The sequence below is a fragment of the Cervus canadensis genome, chromosome 30, assembly GCF_019320065.1.
Source record: "Cervus canadensis isolate Bull #8, Minnesota chromosome 30, ASM1932006v1, whole genome shotgun sequence".
In the NCBI taxonomy this organism is placed as follows: Eukaryota; Metazoa; Chordata; class Mammalia; order Artiodactyla; family Cervidae; genus Cervus; species Cervus canadensis.
In genome coordinates, this window is record NC_057415.1 from 14,480,542 (window position 1) to 14,497,912 (window position 17,371).

General features: G+C 39.5%; 1 protein-coding gene across 16 annotated transcripts in view; it reads left to right on the forward strand.

Moving 5' to 3' along the window:
* The first annotated feature begins 1,470 nt into the window (after positions 1-1,470).
* LOC122431703 (aminopeptidase O (putative)) overlaps positions 1,471-17,371 on the forward strand; it is a 392,534-nt gene continuing 376,633 nt past the window's right edge. For 6 of the 16 annotated variants that reach the window (XM_043453080.1, XM_043453083.1, XM_043453084.1 and 3 more), the window contains exon 1: positions 1,471-1,600. The gene's annotated coding sequence lies outside the window, so the exon portion shown is untranslated. The remainder of the gene's footprint in view (positions 1,601-17,371) is intronic. The other 10 variants (XM_043453071.1, XM_043453076.1, XM_043453075.1 and 7 more) reach the window with 4 other exon arrangements.

Below are 17,371 nucleotides of genomic sequence, written 5' to 3' on the forward strand. Positions count from 1 at the left end.
TACCTGGGCTTGATCCCTGGGTTAGGATGATCCTCTAGAGGAGGGTATGGCAATCTATTCCAGTACCCTTGCCTGTAGAATCCCCATGGGCTGTAGCCTGCCAGGCTCCTCTGTCCATGGGGGTCGCAAAGGGTCAGACAGGACTGAGCAACTAAACACAGCACAGCACACCATATTCTTGCCCTGGCCTATTTTCTCACTTAACGACAGCACTACATTCTGTCCTCTACCCATAGTTTTCCATCCTTTTCTTGTTTGTTCTTACTCCAGATCTTCACTGAGCTGGTTTTTTTCCCTTCTCGGTTTAAGGAGCCTCTTTATTGGGCCCTTCTTTACATCCCTCCTGTAGATTTTGGGTAATACACATAAATTCTTTGGTTTTTCAGTCAAAATAAACGTTACATTTACACTATGTTATAGTCTATTAAATGTGCAATAGTATTATGTCAAAAATACATATCTTAATCAAAATAATTAATGCTAAAAAATCTTAACCATTATCTGACAATGGTAGCGTTGCCCAGTGACCTAAAGTGAAGTGCAATAAAATGATGTATGCCTAAAAGATCTTTGCGGAGTTATTCAATGTTCACTTTCTTAATTAGAATGTAATCTCCATGAGGTTAGGCATTCTGTCTGTTTTGTCATTGCCGTAGCCCCGATTCTGTAGCAGTGCTTGCCTGGAACATGGTATGGTATGGTAAGTCACTTCAGTCTTGTCCGACTCTGTGCGACCCCATAGATAGCAGCCCACCAGGCTCCGCCGTCGCTGGGATTCTCCAGGCACGAACGCTGGAGTGGGTTGCCATTTCCTTCTCCAATGCGTGAAAGCCAAAAGTGAAAGTGAAGTCGCTCAGTCGTGTCCCATTCCTAGCGACCCCATGGACTGCAGCCTACCAGGCTCCTCCGTCCATGGGATTTTCCAGGCAAGAGTACTGGAGTGGGGTGCCATTACCTTCTCCGTGCCTGGAACATAGGTGGACTTTAATTAATTGCGGTTGAATGAGTGAGTTTTCAAACAAGGGTTATATACAGAAGAGTTGACTCATTGGAAAAGACCCTGATGCTGGGAGGGATTGGGGGCAGGAGGAGAAGGGGACGACAGAGGATGAGATGGCTGGATGGCATCGCGGACTCGATGGACTTGAGTTTGAGTAAACTCCGGGAGTTGGTGATGGACAGGGAGCCCTGGCGTGCTGTGGTTCATAGGGTCGCAAAGAGTCGGACACCACAGAACGACTAAACTTAACTGAACTGACTGATATACAGAAGAAGAAGAGCAGAATAAAGAATAAAAAGTCCATGTCTGTATTCAAATAACTTTTTTTTTTTTTGGAAGTGTCTATAAGATTTTGCAAGAGTAGTTGGGTGAGGGCAACCGCACACAACCCAAACCAAGCCTTTTTCTCGCCTTTCCATGCCCGAGGCAGCATCGCGCCTGCGCAGACTCTACTGCCCCACCCCTCTAATCAAGGGGGACGGGGCTAGCCGGACCTCTGCTTGGGCGCGCGAAGATGACATCACTCGGCGCGTGCCCGGGTAGCCCGTGGTAGCACCCAGTCTGAGGAAGTGGAGACCCGCGGGCAGGCGGCTGAGACAGGTAACCTGTTCGCTCCCTGTTGGGTCCCTGCCTTCATCTCCAACGGCACCGGGATGGCGGCGGGGCCGGCAGCGTCCCGTTTTGAAGGCGGCTGGGAGCCCGCCTCTGCCCTCATCTTTCTTAATCAGTGGGGTGCCCATTCCGTCTGTCCTCCCAGAATCCGGAGGCTGAACCCGTTCTGGGGACTGGCCTGAGCGTGCCACTTCTCTCCGCCTCCGCTCTCGGCGTGGCGATGGGCTCCGACGATCCTCTCTCCGGTGGCACAGACGTTTCCTCAGACTGCAGCTGCCACCGCCTTCCTCAGCTGTCTCCAGGCCCACCTCACCCGCTTCTCTCCGCTCCTACCCCCTATATAGGGCTTATCTCCAGTCTTGTTTACGGAGACAGAACGGCTTCCGATTCTGTTCATTTCCTCTTGCAGCGACACCCAGCCATCTCCCCTCGGATCCTTACTGAGAGCACCAAGTTTTGAGTTTTTGTGTCCCTTTAGAGCATTCGTTCACTGTCAGTAAGGAGTTCTGTTCATTAAAGCATGTATAATATTTGTTGGGTAAGGGGGTGGCGCAGTAATGTGAAAATTTATTGCAGCAATAAATGATCTACATGGCATCCAATCAGCTGTCAAGATAGATGAAACAGCATTTCATTAAAATGCTCCTATCCCTGTTTTGTTTTTTTTTTTTTGGTTTTCAAGCAAAGATGACAGTTACCCTCACAAAGGTAGCTGTCAAAATAAATAAGCAACAGTACCTAACTGGAAATGTTTAGACTGCCCCCAAAATAATAGAATTTCGTATTTTTGATACGGAAATACAGGTTATTACAAAACCAACCAGAGTTGACATAGAGGAGAAACAGGAGTCCGACTTTTTTTTTGTCTCATTCATGGTTTGTTTTTGTATTTTCTTGTACTTTTAGTATGTCTAAATTTTTTGAATAGGGCATGTGGTACTTACTGTCTTTCTGAGACGCCTATGATGACTTGATAATTGGTAAGGATTAGTTTCTTATATTTGGGGAACAGGTAGAAAAAGGTTAGAGAATAACAGTAGTCGCTCATGTTGACCATCTGCTATATCACAGCGACTGTGTTCAACACTTTGCGTGTGTTTTTTCCTGAGCTCACACAAGAACCTTGTGAGTTAGGAATTAGTATCCTCAACTTATACAAATGGAAACTTTGGCCCAGTTATGTGAAAATAACTTGCCAAAAATTAACAGTAACTATACTGGTGGAGACAAGCTTGAAGTTCAGGTCTATGTATGACTTGAAAGCCTGTACTTAAAAAAAAAAATATAATTGTACTATGATAAAATTCTAGGCTTTTTACAATAATAATGCATAATTCTGTGAGCTTATTCAGTCATCTATCCAAATGATTTGACATTTTCTAATATCTTTAGTATTAAGTTCTCATATACCTAGAATCAAAACCCCTGAAAAGTTTCATTTATTTATGATCCCCATACACACACACACACACACACACACACACACATACTTTTGTTTAATAATGGGGTAATTGGCAAATAAGATTGCTGAGGATCTTTCTGTTTGGAACTCTTGCAGAATAAGTAATTTTGGACAGTTGAAATTTTTACCTCTTTAGAAATAAAAATCATACTGTTTTCGGTGGAAAATTTTTGAATGCACTAAATAATTCTTTGCCTTCTTAAACAGTAAGTATGCTGAACATATTTTAACTTTGCCTTATGTCTCAGAGCAGTCATTATGAATTTCATTTATTGTTATGTTGTGATTTGGTGATTTTTGTTATATTTGGCCACTCAAACTGCCTTGCATTTTGAGTTTTCCTGTACTTTTTGTAGTCCATTCCTTAGGATCAGCAAGAAATTTTAAACCATAGCAATTAAAAATAAGGCCCCAGAAACCATACCTCCAGGATTCCAGTCCTTGCTGTGTCACTTACTAGTAGGACAGTGAGCCCAGACAAGATAGTTGACCTCCTCATTTGTAAAATGGGAATAATAAGAATACTTGTTGTCTGAGATTGTTGTTAGGGTAATATGAGTTAGTAGTACATATAAAGAGGTTATAGGACACCAGGCGTACTGTAAGAGCCATATAAATGTTTGCTAATATTAGTCGGATTTTGGCCTTTGATTCCTTGAATATTTTATTATAGTTCTCTGAAAAACTTTTTTTTTTTTTTAGTTTAGGTATAGTAGATTTACAGTGTTGTGTTCGTTTTGAGTGTACAGCGAATGATTCAGTTATACATATATATACATATATATATATATATTCTTTTTCAGGTTATTTTCTATTATAGATTATTACAGAACATTGAATATAGTTCCTTGTCCTTGTTTATTTATTTTATATGTAGTAGTGTGTATTTGTTAATCTCAAACTCCTAATTTGTCCATCCCCCCACTTTCCTCTTTGGTAACCATAAAATTTGTTTTCTGTGTCTGTGAGTCTGTATCTGTTTTGTGAATAAGTTTATTTGTATTGTATTTTTAGTTTCCACTAATGATATTATATGGCATTTGTCTTTCTCTGTATGACCTATTTCACCTAGTATGGTAATACCTAGGACCATCCAATTGCTGCAAATGGCATGATTTCATTCTTTTGTATGACTGAGTAATATTCCATTGTATGAATATATGTATATATACATGTATACACACACCATATCTTCATCGATTCATCTGTTGATGAACCATTAGGTTGCTTTCGTATCTTGGGTATTTTAAGTGATGCTGCTGTGAACATCGGGGTTCTGTATGTATCTTTTTAAATTGGAGTTTTTGCCCAGGAGTGGGATTGCAGGATCACATGGTAATTCTATTTTTAAGTTTTTAAGGGACCTCCATGCTGTTCTCCATAGTGGCTGCACCAATTTATATTCCCATAACAATGTAGGAGGGTTCCTTTTTCTCTGTACCCTTTCCAGCATTTATTATTTGTAGATATTTTAAAGATGGCCATTTTGACTGGCGTGAGGTGATACCTTATTGTAGTTTTGATTTGCATTTCTCTATGGAACTTGTTCAAACTCATGTCCATTGAGTCGATGATGCCATCCAACCATGTCATCCTGTCTCCACCTCCTCCTTCTGCCTTCCATCTTTCCCAGCATCAGGGTCTTTTCCAATGAGAAATACTATTCTTTGAATAGTATTTTTTATTTTTCCAAAGTTTAAACTTTTTCCTTTGTATTGGTGTATAGCCAGTTAACAATGTTGTGGTAGTTTCAGGTGAGCAGTGAAGGGACTCAACCATACATATACATGTATCCATTCTCTCCCAAACCTCCCTCCCATCCAGGCTGGTACATAACATTCCATGTGCTATGTAATATGTCCTTGTTGATTATCCATTTTGAATATAGTAGTGTGTATATGACCTACCCAAACTTCCTAACTGTCTCTTCCCCATGACAACCATAAGTTCATTTTCTAAGTCTGTGAGTCTTTTTCTGTTTTGTAAGTTCATTTGTATCATTTCTATTTAAATTCCATATATAAGGGATGTCATACCATATTTCTCCTTTTCTGTCTGGCTTACTTCACTCAGTCTGACACTCCCTAGGTCCCTCAATGTTGCTGCAAATAGCATTATTTCATTCTTTTTAATGGCTGAGTAATATTCAATTGTACATATGTACCACATCTTCTTTATCTGTTCTGTCAATGGACATTTAGTCTGCTTTCATGTCTTGGCTGTTGTAAACAGTGCTGCAGTGAAGATTGGGGTGCATGTATCCTTTAAAATAATGGAGCTTTAATTTCTGTTTGAAATTAAAGTATTTGGGAAATATTTCACGGGCGGAGGAACCTTGTATTCTATAGTCTGTGGGGTCACAAAGAGTCAGACATGACTGAGCGACTTCGCTTTCGCTTTTAGTGTTTTGAAGTATGGTTTAATTTAAATAGTTTCTACTTTTGAATTGAATATCAGTTGATTGACACTTCCATTTATGGTGCCCTACACAGGTATACTATTGCACTCATGTTATCATGCTTCTTTTTGAATAAGTACATCCTTATAAAACCACCATTATGTATTGGTCTCATATAAGGTATTTCCTCAGTATAGTTCTTCTTGCACCTTTCAAGGAGCTATAAAAAAAAAACTGACTGTATCAACAAGGTGAAATAATGTTCCTTAAAAACTTTGCAAGGTATGTACCCATTTTTAGATGTGTGCTTTAAACCAAGACCAGCTAAGAGTTGATATTGCCTCCTTTGATGTCCATAGTTAGGAACTTGAACATAAATTATCTATCCTTTATTTTAATACTATTAAGGCTGCTAATCATTTTAAAACTTCTTGTTGAAAATATAGGCTATATTTTTTAAAGTTTTCTTAAAGATGGTTAAATGTACATAACATGAAATTTTTTAGTGTACAGTTCATTGGCATTAAGCACATACAGAGTGTTGTTTAATTATCGTTGCTATCTATTTTCAGAAATTTTTATCTTTCCAAACAGAAATTCTGTACTCGTTAAACAACAGCTCCTCATCCCCCTCACTTCCTACACCATCCTGCTCAGCTCCTGTTATTCTGCTTTCTGTCTCTATGAATTTGCCTGTTCTAGGTTCCTTACACAGGTGGAACCATACACCATTTTTCCTTTTGTGTCTGGATTGGTTCATTTGGCATGTTTGTAAGGTTTATCCAAGTTATAGCATATATCAGAATTTCATTCCTTTTATAGCTGAATAATATTCCATTGTATTACCTACCACATGCTGTACTTTTGATGCGTATTGAATTTCGCTTCTTTAAAAGTTTTAAAATTTTTCAGTCTTTTAATTTATTTTATTTTTAACTTATTTAAACTGAAAAAAACAAAAGCAAAAATAGGTCACCAGTTTCTCTCGTCTCCCACCTTGGTTACTGATTGATTCCACATGTAAGACATCAGACAGTATTTTTTTCTGTCTGACTTATTTCACCTAGCATAATACCCTCATGGGTCATCCACACTGTCACAAAGGGCAGGATTTTGTTCTTTCTTATGACTGAATAATATTCCATTATGTATATATACCATAATTTCTTTATCTGTTTACCCACTGATGGAAACTTAGGTTGCTTCTTTATCTTGGTTATTTTAAATAATGCTGCAGTGAACATGAGGATGCTTATTCCCAGGTGGCATTAGTGGTAAAGAACCCACCTCCCAATACAGGAGACATAAGAGACTTGGGTTCAGTCCCTGGGTTGGGAAGATCCTCTGTAGGAGGGCTTGGCAACTCATTCCAATATTCTTGCCTGGAGAATCCCATGGACAGAGGAGCCTGATGGGCTACAGTCCATAGGGTCACAAAGAGTTGGACATGACTGAAGCAACTTAGCACATATCTTTTTGAGTTAGTATTTTTGTTTGTTTGGATAAATACCCAGAAGTGGAATAGCTGGATCTTATGGTAGTTTTATTATTTTTAATTTTTTGAGTAATCTCTATCCTATTTCCCATAGTGACTGGACCAGTTCTCACTAATAGTGCACAGGGGTTCCCTTTTCTCTACATCCTTGCACACATTTGCTATTTGTAACCTTTTTGAAAATAGGCATTCTGATAGGTGTGAGATGATATCTCAGTGTGGTTTTGATTGGCATTTCCCTGATAATTAGTGATATAAAGCACCTGATAATTAGTGATATCAAGTACCTGTTGGCCATCTGTATATCTTCTTTAGACAAATGGCTATTCAGATGCTCTATCCATTTTTCAGTTGGATTTTGTTGTTACTGAGCTGTATGAATCCTCTATATATTTTGGATATCAGCCTTTTATCAGGTATATGATTTGCAATTATCTTCTCCCATTCAGTAGGTTGCCTTTTCATTTTGTTGATGGTTTCTTCACTTTGCAGAAACTTCTTAGTTTCATGTGCTCCAGATTGTTTATTTTTGCTTCTGTTGCTTTTGCTTTTGGTGTCAGATGCAAAAACTTATGACAAAGACTGATGTCAAGGAGCTTCGTTCATTCATTCATTCGTTCATGTTAGTTGCTCAGTTGTGTCTGATTCTTTGTGACCCCATAGACTGTAGCCTGCCAGGCTCTTCTGTCCATGGGATTCTCCAAGCAAGAATACTGGAGTGGGTTGCCATGCCCTTCTGCAGGGGAACTTCCCAACCCAGGAATTGAACCCGTGTCTCCCGCGTTGCATGCAGATTCTTTACCATCTGAGCCACCAGGGAAGCCCCTGTCAAGGAGTTTATCAGCTATATATTCTTTAGGAGTTTTATGACTTCAGATCTTATATTCAAGTCTCTAATCTGTCTTGAGTTGATTTTGTAGATGTAAAATAGTGGTGAAGTTTCATTCTTTTGTATGTGGTCATTTCCCAACACCATTTGTTGAAGAAATTTTCTTTTCCTCATTGTATATTCTTGGCTCCTCTGTCTCCCATCCAAGTACTAACCAGGCCTGACCCTACTTAGCTTCTGAGATCGGATGAGATCTGACGCATTCAGAGTGGTATGGCCATAGACATCTTTGTCATAAATTAATTAACCATACATGCATGGGTTTATTTTTAGGTTCTCTGTTCTCTTCAGTTGATTATGTGTCTGTTTTGTGTGTATGTGTGTGTGTGAATTATGCCTCTTTATACCTCTCATTTCCTGTGGTATGAACTTAACACTTGATGATTTGATTTGATTATGAGTTCCTCGAGGATCAGGATTGGCGATATCAACTGAAATAACATTGTTATTGAATTTTGAACAAAATTCTTTGTGACAGTGTTAAACTGGAGCTTGAGTATACATTATGTTGTTGTTATTCAGTCGGTTCAGTCGCCAAGTCTTGTCCTACTCTTTGTGACCCCATGAACTGCAGCACTCCAGGCTTCCCTATCCTTCTCTTTCTCCCAGTGTTTGCTCATACTCATGAGTTGGTGATGCCATCTAATCATCTCACCCTCTGTCTCCCCTTTCTCCTCCTGCCTTCAGTCTTCCCCAGCATCAGGGTCTTTTCCAATGAGTTGGTTCTTTCTATCAGATGGCCGAAGTATCAGAGCTTCAGCTTCAGCATCAGTCCTTCCAATGAATATTCAGGGTTGATTTCCTTTAGGATTGACTGGTTTGATCTCCTTGCAGTCCAAAGGACTCTCAAGAGCCTTCTATAAGAGTATACATTATAGTGTTGTTTTTCTTCTCACCTAATATTTAGTCAAAAATAGTAAGGAAAATATTAACCATAACTTGCTTAGTATTTCTGTAGTGTCTATAGTATGCCAGGCATTGTTTCAAGCACTTTGCTTATGAAGTAGGTACTATCATTGTTCTGTTTTGCCAAAGAAGAAACTGAGGCACAGAGAAATTAAATGAGTTGTTAAAATTACAAGGCTGTTAGGTGGTGAAGTTTGCTCTAGAGTTGCTCTATCCTGAATTTTGAGCTGACCAACCATTAAGTCATTATCAGCTTTGCAGTGTAAATTGTTTTGCCTACCACACTCTTTCTCTACCTTCATCTTTTATATAATCTTTAAAACAGAACATTACTTTTGAGCTTAGTAGGAAATGGAAGAGCATCTGAACCCAAACTGTCAACTGTCAAAAGGTTAACAGGTGCTTCTCATTTGAATGGGGTGATAGCATTTTAATGAAATTTAGACTGCATTTTCACAGCTTAGTTTGTATTATCTTTTTCTAAGAGCCTTGTCTTTGAAAAGCAGATCCTAAAACTTTTTATGATCTCATATTGCATATATATTGTGTTGGTGTTTGACTTTAGATATTGTGCAATTCCCACACTGCTGTACTATGGGTAAAGAGAGCTTTATATTCATAATGTTGTTATTGACTGTCACAGTGGTTTATAGTGCATTCATTTTATTGCTAACTCATTACTCTGTGTTGCTTGATTCCTGAAGAAATTATTTTGAGATAGCATTTTTCTGTATATAATCAGTTCCATTATACTTTTTTTCTTGGCTTTTGCTTACATTTTATTTCTTTGACACTTGGAATTGAAGGTTTTGGTTTTCTTTTTATCCTTTAATTTAGTCAGGATATGCTCGATATATTTTGGCATCAAAGAGGACAAAGTAGCCTGTTTCTTTTGGCACCAATAATATCTTGCATATGTAGCAAGTATGGTGCATATTTGGAGGTAGGAACTGTCTGAGTACTGTCTGGTAGAAATAGAATTGTAGAATGAATGCTCAGGGCACAAAGGTCCTTAGATATATCTTTTTTGCCTCTTTATTCAGCAGTTGGGAATCTGAAGCCTGAGGTGATTGAATGATTTGCCTGTATTTATACAGTAATAGGGCTTTCCCAATGGCTCAGTGATAAAGAAGCTACCTGCAATGCAGGAGACGCAGTTTCGATCCTTGGGTTGGGAAGATCCCCTGGAGGAGGGCATGGCAACCCACTCTAGTATTCTTGCCTAGAGAATTTACATGGACAGAGGAACCTGGTGGCTACAGTCCATAGGGATGCAAAGAATCAGACATGACTGAAGCTACTTAGCCACACACACATGCATACAGTATTAGAATCCATTTTTAAACTGTTTTCTTTTTTCTAACTTAACACTGATAAGTGTTCTGTGTTCTTTTGAATCATACCTCATTGTATTTGTGTAATATTCTTACTTGTAAAAGAAAGAAAAGTGAAAGAAAGTGAAAGTTGCTCAGTCATGTCCGACTGTTTGCAACCCCATTGACTATACAGTCCATGGCATTCTGCAGGCCAGAATACTGGAGTAGGTAGCTGTTCCCTTCTCCAGGGGATCTTCCTAACCCAGAGATCGAACCCAGGTCTCCCGCATTGCAGGTGGATTCTTTACCAGCTGAGCCAAGGCACTCCCCAGTGTTTTACTCATATACCCTTAATTATGACTTTTCTTTTAATAATATGTCTGGGTGAGAGATAATGACCTGAATTGGACAGGCTGCAGAGAATGAACTAACATGATGGATCCAAGAGATACTTAGATTAAATTTATAGAACTTTGCAATTGTTTATGTGTAGGTGAGAGTAAGAAATCTAGGGTGACCTCTAGGATTCTAGGGTGGGTAACCGAGTAGATGGTGATGTCATTCACTAAGAAAACTGAGAGAAAATCAGGGCTGGATGTATGACTTGAAGTTACTAGAGCATGCATTGCACAAATGAGAAAGATGGAAGCCAGAACTACGGGACACACCAACTTCTAGGAGGTGGGAAAAGGAAAGACCACAGAGGAGAGAGTGGTATTGCAAACACCAAAACAGGAGGACATTTTAAGGAGGGTGTGGTAATTTGTGTTAACGCTCCAAAATTAAGGGCTGAAAGAACCCGCTGAAATTGATACAGGAAGTCGTTTGTCTCCACTGTGGAGTTTGGTGGCATGGTAGGAATGTAAGCAGGGAGTAGTAGACTGAAAGGGAGATAGAATAATAGGGACAGGACTGAAGCCAGTTCTTTTAAGGAATTTAGCTGTGAGAAGAGAGAGATATGGAAGGAAAAGTGTTTGTTTATTTGTACTTCCCCCACCCCCCCCCAAGAAAGGATAGAAATAATCACTTATTTATCAAGTGAAAGGGCTGGGAAAGAGGATGGAGTTGAGGTAGATGATTTAGGGAGTTAGGTAATTGTTGTAGTAGGGTCAAGGAGGAGACCAGCATGATATGGTATCCAGTGTTTGCTGGAACAGGATGGACACTTCTTCCATTTTCCTAAGAGAATGGGGAGAAGGATAGGGATAGATGTAAATAATTCCCCCATAGGGTGGGGAAGAAATATGTGGAAGTTCTTGTCTGTTGTTGTTCAGTTGCTCAGTCATGTCCAACTGTTTGTGACCCAATACTGCAGCATGCCAGGTTTCCCCGTCCTTCACTGTCTCCCAGAGTTTCCTCAAACTAGTGTCTGTTGAGTCAATGATGCCATTCAGCCACCGCATCCTCTGTCACCCACTTCTCTTCCTGCCCTCAATCTTTCCCAGCATCAGGGTCTTTTCCAGTGAGTCGGCTCTTCACATCAGGTGGCCAGAGTATTGGAGCTTCAGCATCAGTGCTTCCAATGAATATTCAGGGTTGATTTCCTTTAGGATTGAGTGGTTTGTTCCAGAGTCTCAAGAGTCTTGAGGGTTTCTCTAGCACCACAGTTCGAAAGCCTCAGTTCTTCAGTGCTCAGCCTTCTTTAGTGTCCAACTCTCACCTCCATACATGCCTACTGGAAAAACAGTAGCTCTGACTATATGGAGCTTGGTTGACAAAGTGATGTCTCCATTTTTTAGTACTCTGTCTAGGTTTGTCATAGCTTTTCTTCCAAGGAGCAAGCATCTTTTGATTTCGTGGTGGTAGTCACCATCTGCAGTGATTTTGGAGCCCAAGAAAATAGAGTCTGTCACTATTTCCACTGTTTCCCCATCTATTTGCCATGAAGTGATGGGACCAGATGCCATGATCTTAGTTTTTTGAATGTTGAGTTTTAAGCCAGCTTTGTCACTCTCCTCTTTCACTTTCAGTGAGAGGCTCTTTAGTTCCTCTTCACTTTCTGCTGTAAGGGTGGTATCATCTGCATATCTGAGGTTATTAATATTTTTCCTGGCAATCTTGATTCCAGCTTGAGCTTCATCTAGCCTGGCATATCGCATGATGTACTCTGCATAGAAATTAAGTAAGCAGGGTGACAGTATACAGCCTTGACATACTCCTTTCCCAATTTGGAACCAGTCCATTGTTCCATGTCTGGTTCTAACTGTTGCTTCTTGACCAGTGTACAGGTTCCTTAGGAAGCAGGTAAGGTGATCTGGTATTCCTAGCTCTTTAAGAATATTCCACAAGTTGGTGACCTATACAAAGGCTTTAGCGTAGTCAATGAAGCAGAAGTAGATGTTTTTTTCTGAAATTCCCTTGCTTTTTCTATGATTCAGTGGTTGTTGGCAATTTGATCTCTGGTTTCTCTGCCTTTTCTAAATCCAGTTTGTACATCTGGAAGTTCTTGGTTCAGGTACTGTTGAAGCCTAGCTTGAAGCCTAGCCTTTGAACATTACCTTGCTACCATGTGAAATGAGTGCAACTGTGTGGTAGTTTGACCATTCTTTGGAACTTCCTTCTTTGGGATTGGAATGAAAACTGACTTTTTGTAGTTCTGTGGCCACTGCGGAGTTTTCCAAATTCGCTGATGTATTGAGTGCAGCACTTTAGCAGCAGCATCTTTTAGGATTTGTAATAGCTCAGCTGGAATTCCATCACCTCCCCTAACTTTGTTTGTAGGAATGCTTCCTAAGGCCCACTTGACTTCACACCCCAGGATGTCTGGCTCTAGGTGAGTGATCACACCATTTTGATTATCTGGGTCATTAAGATATTCTTTGTATAGTTCTCCTGTGTATTCTTGCCACCTCTTCTTAATATCTTCTGCTTCTGTTAGGTTCATACTGTTTCTATCCTTTATTGTGCCCATCTTTGCATGGCATGTTCCCTTGGTATCTCTAATTTTCTTGCAAAGATCTCTTGTCTTCCCCATTCTATTGTTTTCCTCTATTTCTTTCACTGAGGAAGACTTTCTTATCTCTCCTTGCTATTCTTTGGAACTCTGCATTCAGATGGGTGTATCTTTCCTTTCCTCCTTTGTTTTTCGTTTTCCTTAGTGAAACAGCTGAAGTTGTTGATATTGAGTGTTTGATTTGGAGGAGAATGAGGGATTGATGAGACAGATAGAGTTTAAAATAGTCATAGAAGGAAAAAAGTGAGTGAAGAGTAACTAGGGAGAGATAAGAAGGACTGCCTGCCTGCTAATGCTGAACATTTTGCTGAGGTTGAATCTCAATACATAGTGTCAGCTACTTTTAAGATTATGTAACATGTTTGTTTGTTTTGCTTTTGTTGAGCACAGTGCACCAAGTTTAGAAGTAGAAAATTTTGAGAATTTAATTGGTCGAGGGTTATGTTTTTATAAAACAAGTGTGTCAGAAGGATGAAAAGGCAAGAGAATTGAGGTTAAAATGTTCTAAGAGTGACTGAGGAAATGGACCAGTTATCTAAAGAGGACCACAGAGCAGGGATTCTCAACTTAAGAAACATAATTTTCTGTTGTAGGGGCTGTCTTGTGCATTGTGGGATGGTCAGCATCCCTGACATCTACTTACTAGATGCCAGTAACAGTCTCCTCCAGTTGTGACAACTATAAGTGTCTCCAAACATTGTCATTTGCCCTCTGAGGGGCAAAATCACTTCCAGTTGGAACCACTACCTTACAGTCAGAGGAGCAGTTGGATTGGAAATACTCAGAAGGCTGAGGGACTGACTTTGCCGACAAAGGTCTGTCTAGTCAAAGCTATGGTTTTTTCCAGTAGTCATGTATGGATGTGAGAGTTGGACTATAAAAAAAGCTGCGCACTGAAGAGTTGATGCTTTTGAACTATGGTGTTGGAGAAGACTCTTGAGAGTCCCTTGGACTGCAAGGAGATCCAACCAGTCCATCCTAAAGGAAATCAGTCCTGGGTATTCATTGGAAGGACTGAAGTTGAAGCTGAAACGCCAATACTTTGGCCATCTGATGTGAAGAACTGACTCATTTGAAAAGACCCTGATGTTGGGAAAAATTGAAGGCAGCAAGAAAAGGGGATGACAGAGCATGAGATGGTTGGATGGCATCACTGACTTGATGGACATGAGTTTGAGCAGGCTTCGGGAGTTAGTGATGGACAGGGAGGCCTGGCGTGCTGTAGTCCATGGCGTCACAGAGAGTTGGACATGACTGAGTGACTGAACTGAACTTAACTGAGGGACTGAGGTCTCAATGCAATAAGTAAAAGAATTGGCAAGTAAGCTAGAGAAAGAGTAGAGAGAATAGGAGGTCATGTTTTGAGATAAAATTATGGAAATTATATATTTCAGAGATAGGGCTATTCCAAATAATAAAAATTTCAAGAATGGACTATTGGTTTGCTGAGTGCAGTGAATGTGAGGATTGTTGGCACTGAGTAGGTAATTTTGGGAGAGAGAACATAGTCAGAGCAGGTTGGAAAAGCAGCCATAAGATAGCCTGAGAGTTTCTGAAATAAGATCAGAATTAAGATTTTCTAGATGTTTGTTTTCTTACTCTATCCAATAAGTGTTACTCAAGTCTTTTTCAACATTGTCAGTTTCCTGACCTTGTACCTCCATGCTGCAGTGCTTTAAAAAGTCACTGAGGGGGAAACTTCCGTGGTGGCCCAGTGGTTTAGAATCCACCTGCCAATGTGGGGGCCACGGATTCTATCCCTCGTCTGGGAACTAAGATCCCACATGCGAAGGGGCAACTAAGCCCATGTATGTGCCACAACAACTGAGCCTCTGTGCCGCAATTACTGAAGCTCACATGCCCTAGAGCCTGCACTCTGAAACAAGAGAAGCCACTGCAGTGAGAGGCCTGCGTACCACAAACGAGAGAGAAGCTCCCACTCTCCACGGGTAGAAAAAGCTCATAGGCAGCACTGAAGTCCCTGTGTGGTGCAACCAAGATCCAGCACAGCCATAATAAATAAATAAATAAATAAGTCATGGCCACCTGATGTAAAGAGCTGACTCATTTGAAAAGACCCTGATGCTGGGAAAGGTTGAGGGCAGGAGGAGAAGAGGATGACAGAGGATGAGATGGTTGGATGGCATCACTGACTCTATGGACATGAGTTTGAGTAAACTCCGGGAGTTGGTGATGGACAGGGAGGCCTGGCGTGCTGCGGTTCATGGTGTCGCAAAGAGTCGGACACAACTGAGCAACTGAACTGAACTGAACTGAACTTATGGTGTACTTCCCTGACAGTCCAGTGGTTAAGACATCACTTTCCAATGCAAGAGGTGTGGATTCAATTCCTGGCCAGGGAGCTAAGATCCCCACATGGCTTGTGGTCAAAAAAAACAAAACAGAAAACAGAAACAGTATTTTAACAAATTCAATAGAGACTTTAAAAATGATCCACATAAAAATAATCTTTAAAAATAAATAAAATAAAAAGTCATGAAATTCATCCAGCTTATTTATTTTTGCAGTGTTTTTTAGATGAGTAGTTCCTTTTTGTTTGTTTTTCACTATTTCCTGATCTGATTTTGTGATCATTTACCTCTAAGTATACCACTTTTCAAACAGCTCTTGGTTCTGTGCTATGTGACTGAATTTCAGGACATTTCTTTTGTGTTTGAACAGCTCAGTCTTTGTCTGAAGTAATGTCAACTTATCCTTAAATCTTGCAGCCTCTTAGAAGTGTCCTTTTCCCCTTTCTTCTCCCACTTGCTCTTTATTGTTTCATGTTTATTTAGAACATATAATTATGTATGTATAATGTTGATTGAGAGATAATTACAGTGGTCTCAGTAAGCAAAATAAAAATTACTGATAGAATATGCCTTCAAATATGCTTTTTTTTCTGTTTGATAAATCCAGACCTCAGTGGAATTTGTATTTTTGCCTTATCTTAATGAATTTATCCTACATTATTCATCAAGAATGAGTACTAACACCTGTTTTACAAAGCATTAAAAAAATATATATTATCAATGGATATAAGTAGACTTAGGCTTTCTTATTGTAAGTGTTGTCATTGCAAAATAAGAAGTAAGTAGGTGACATTAAAAGCCTTGACCTTTAGATTGGAATATTTAGTCCATTTACATTTCAAGTATTTTTTAATTAAAGTATAGTTAATTTGCAATGCTATGTTTATTTCAAGTATACAGCAAAGTGATTCTTTCTATGACTAGTATTTTATATTTATATATATATATATATACACACATACACACACACACACACACACACACCTGCATATACCACATCTTCTTTATCTATTTATCTATCAATGGACATTTGTGTTACTTCCATATCTTGACTGTTGTAAATAGTGCTACTATGAGTTTTTGGGTGCACATATCTTTTCAAATGAGAGTTTTCTTGAAGTATATGCCCAGGAATGGGATTGCTGGATCATATGGTAGGTCTATTTTTAATTTTTAAGGAACCTCCATACTCTCCATAGTGGCTGTACATTTTACATTTCCTCTAGCAGTGTAGGAGGGTTCTCTTTTCTCCACACACTCTGTAGCATTTATTATTTTTATACTTTTTAAAATGATGGCCATTCTGACTAATGTGAGATGATACCTCATTGTAGTTTTGATTTGCACTTTTCTAATAATGAGCATCTTTTCACATGCCTGTTGGCCATCTGTATGTCTTCTTTGGAGAAATGTCTATTTAGGTTTTCTGCTCATTGTTTGATTGGGTGTTTGATATTACACTGTATGGGCTGCTCATATATTTTGGAAATTAATCCCTTATTGGGATTCCCTGGTGGCTCAGATGGTAAAGAGTCTGCCTGCAATGCAGGCGACCCAGGTTCAGTCCCTGGGTTGGGAAGATCCCCTGGAAAAGAAAATAGCAACCCACTCCAGTATTCTTGCCTGGAAAATCTCATGGATGGAGGAGCCTGGTGGGCTACAGTCCATAGGGTTGCAAAGAGTCGGACATGACTTCACTTCAGTCCCTTTTTGGTAGCATTATTTGCAAATATTTCCTCCCAATTTGTAAGTTATCTTTTTGGTATGTTTGTGGTTTCCTTTGCAGTGCAAAAGCTTTTTAGTTTAATTAGGCTCCATTTGTTTAATTTTGTTTTTATTTCCATTATGCTAAGAGATGGACCCAAAAATTATGGCTGGAATTTGTCAAAAAATGTTCTACCTATGTTTTCCTCTAGGATTTTATAATATCTGGTTTTACATTTAGGTCTTTAATCCATTTTGAGTTTATTTTTGTGTATGGTGCTGAAGAATGTTCTAATTTCATTCTTTTTCATGTAGCTGCCTTGT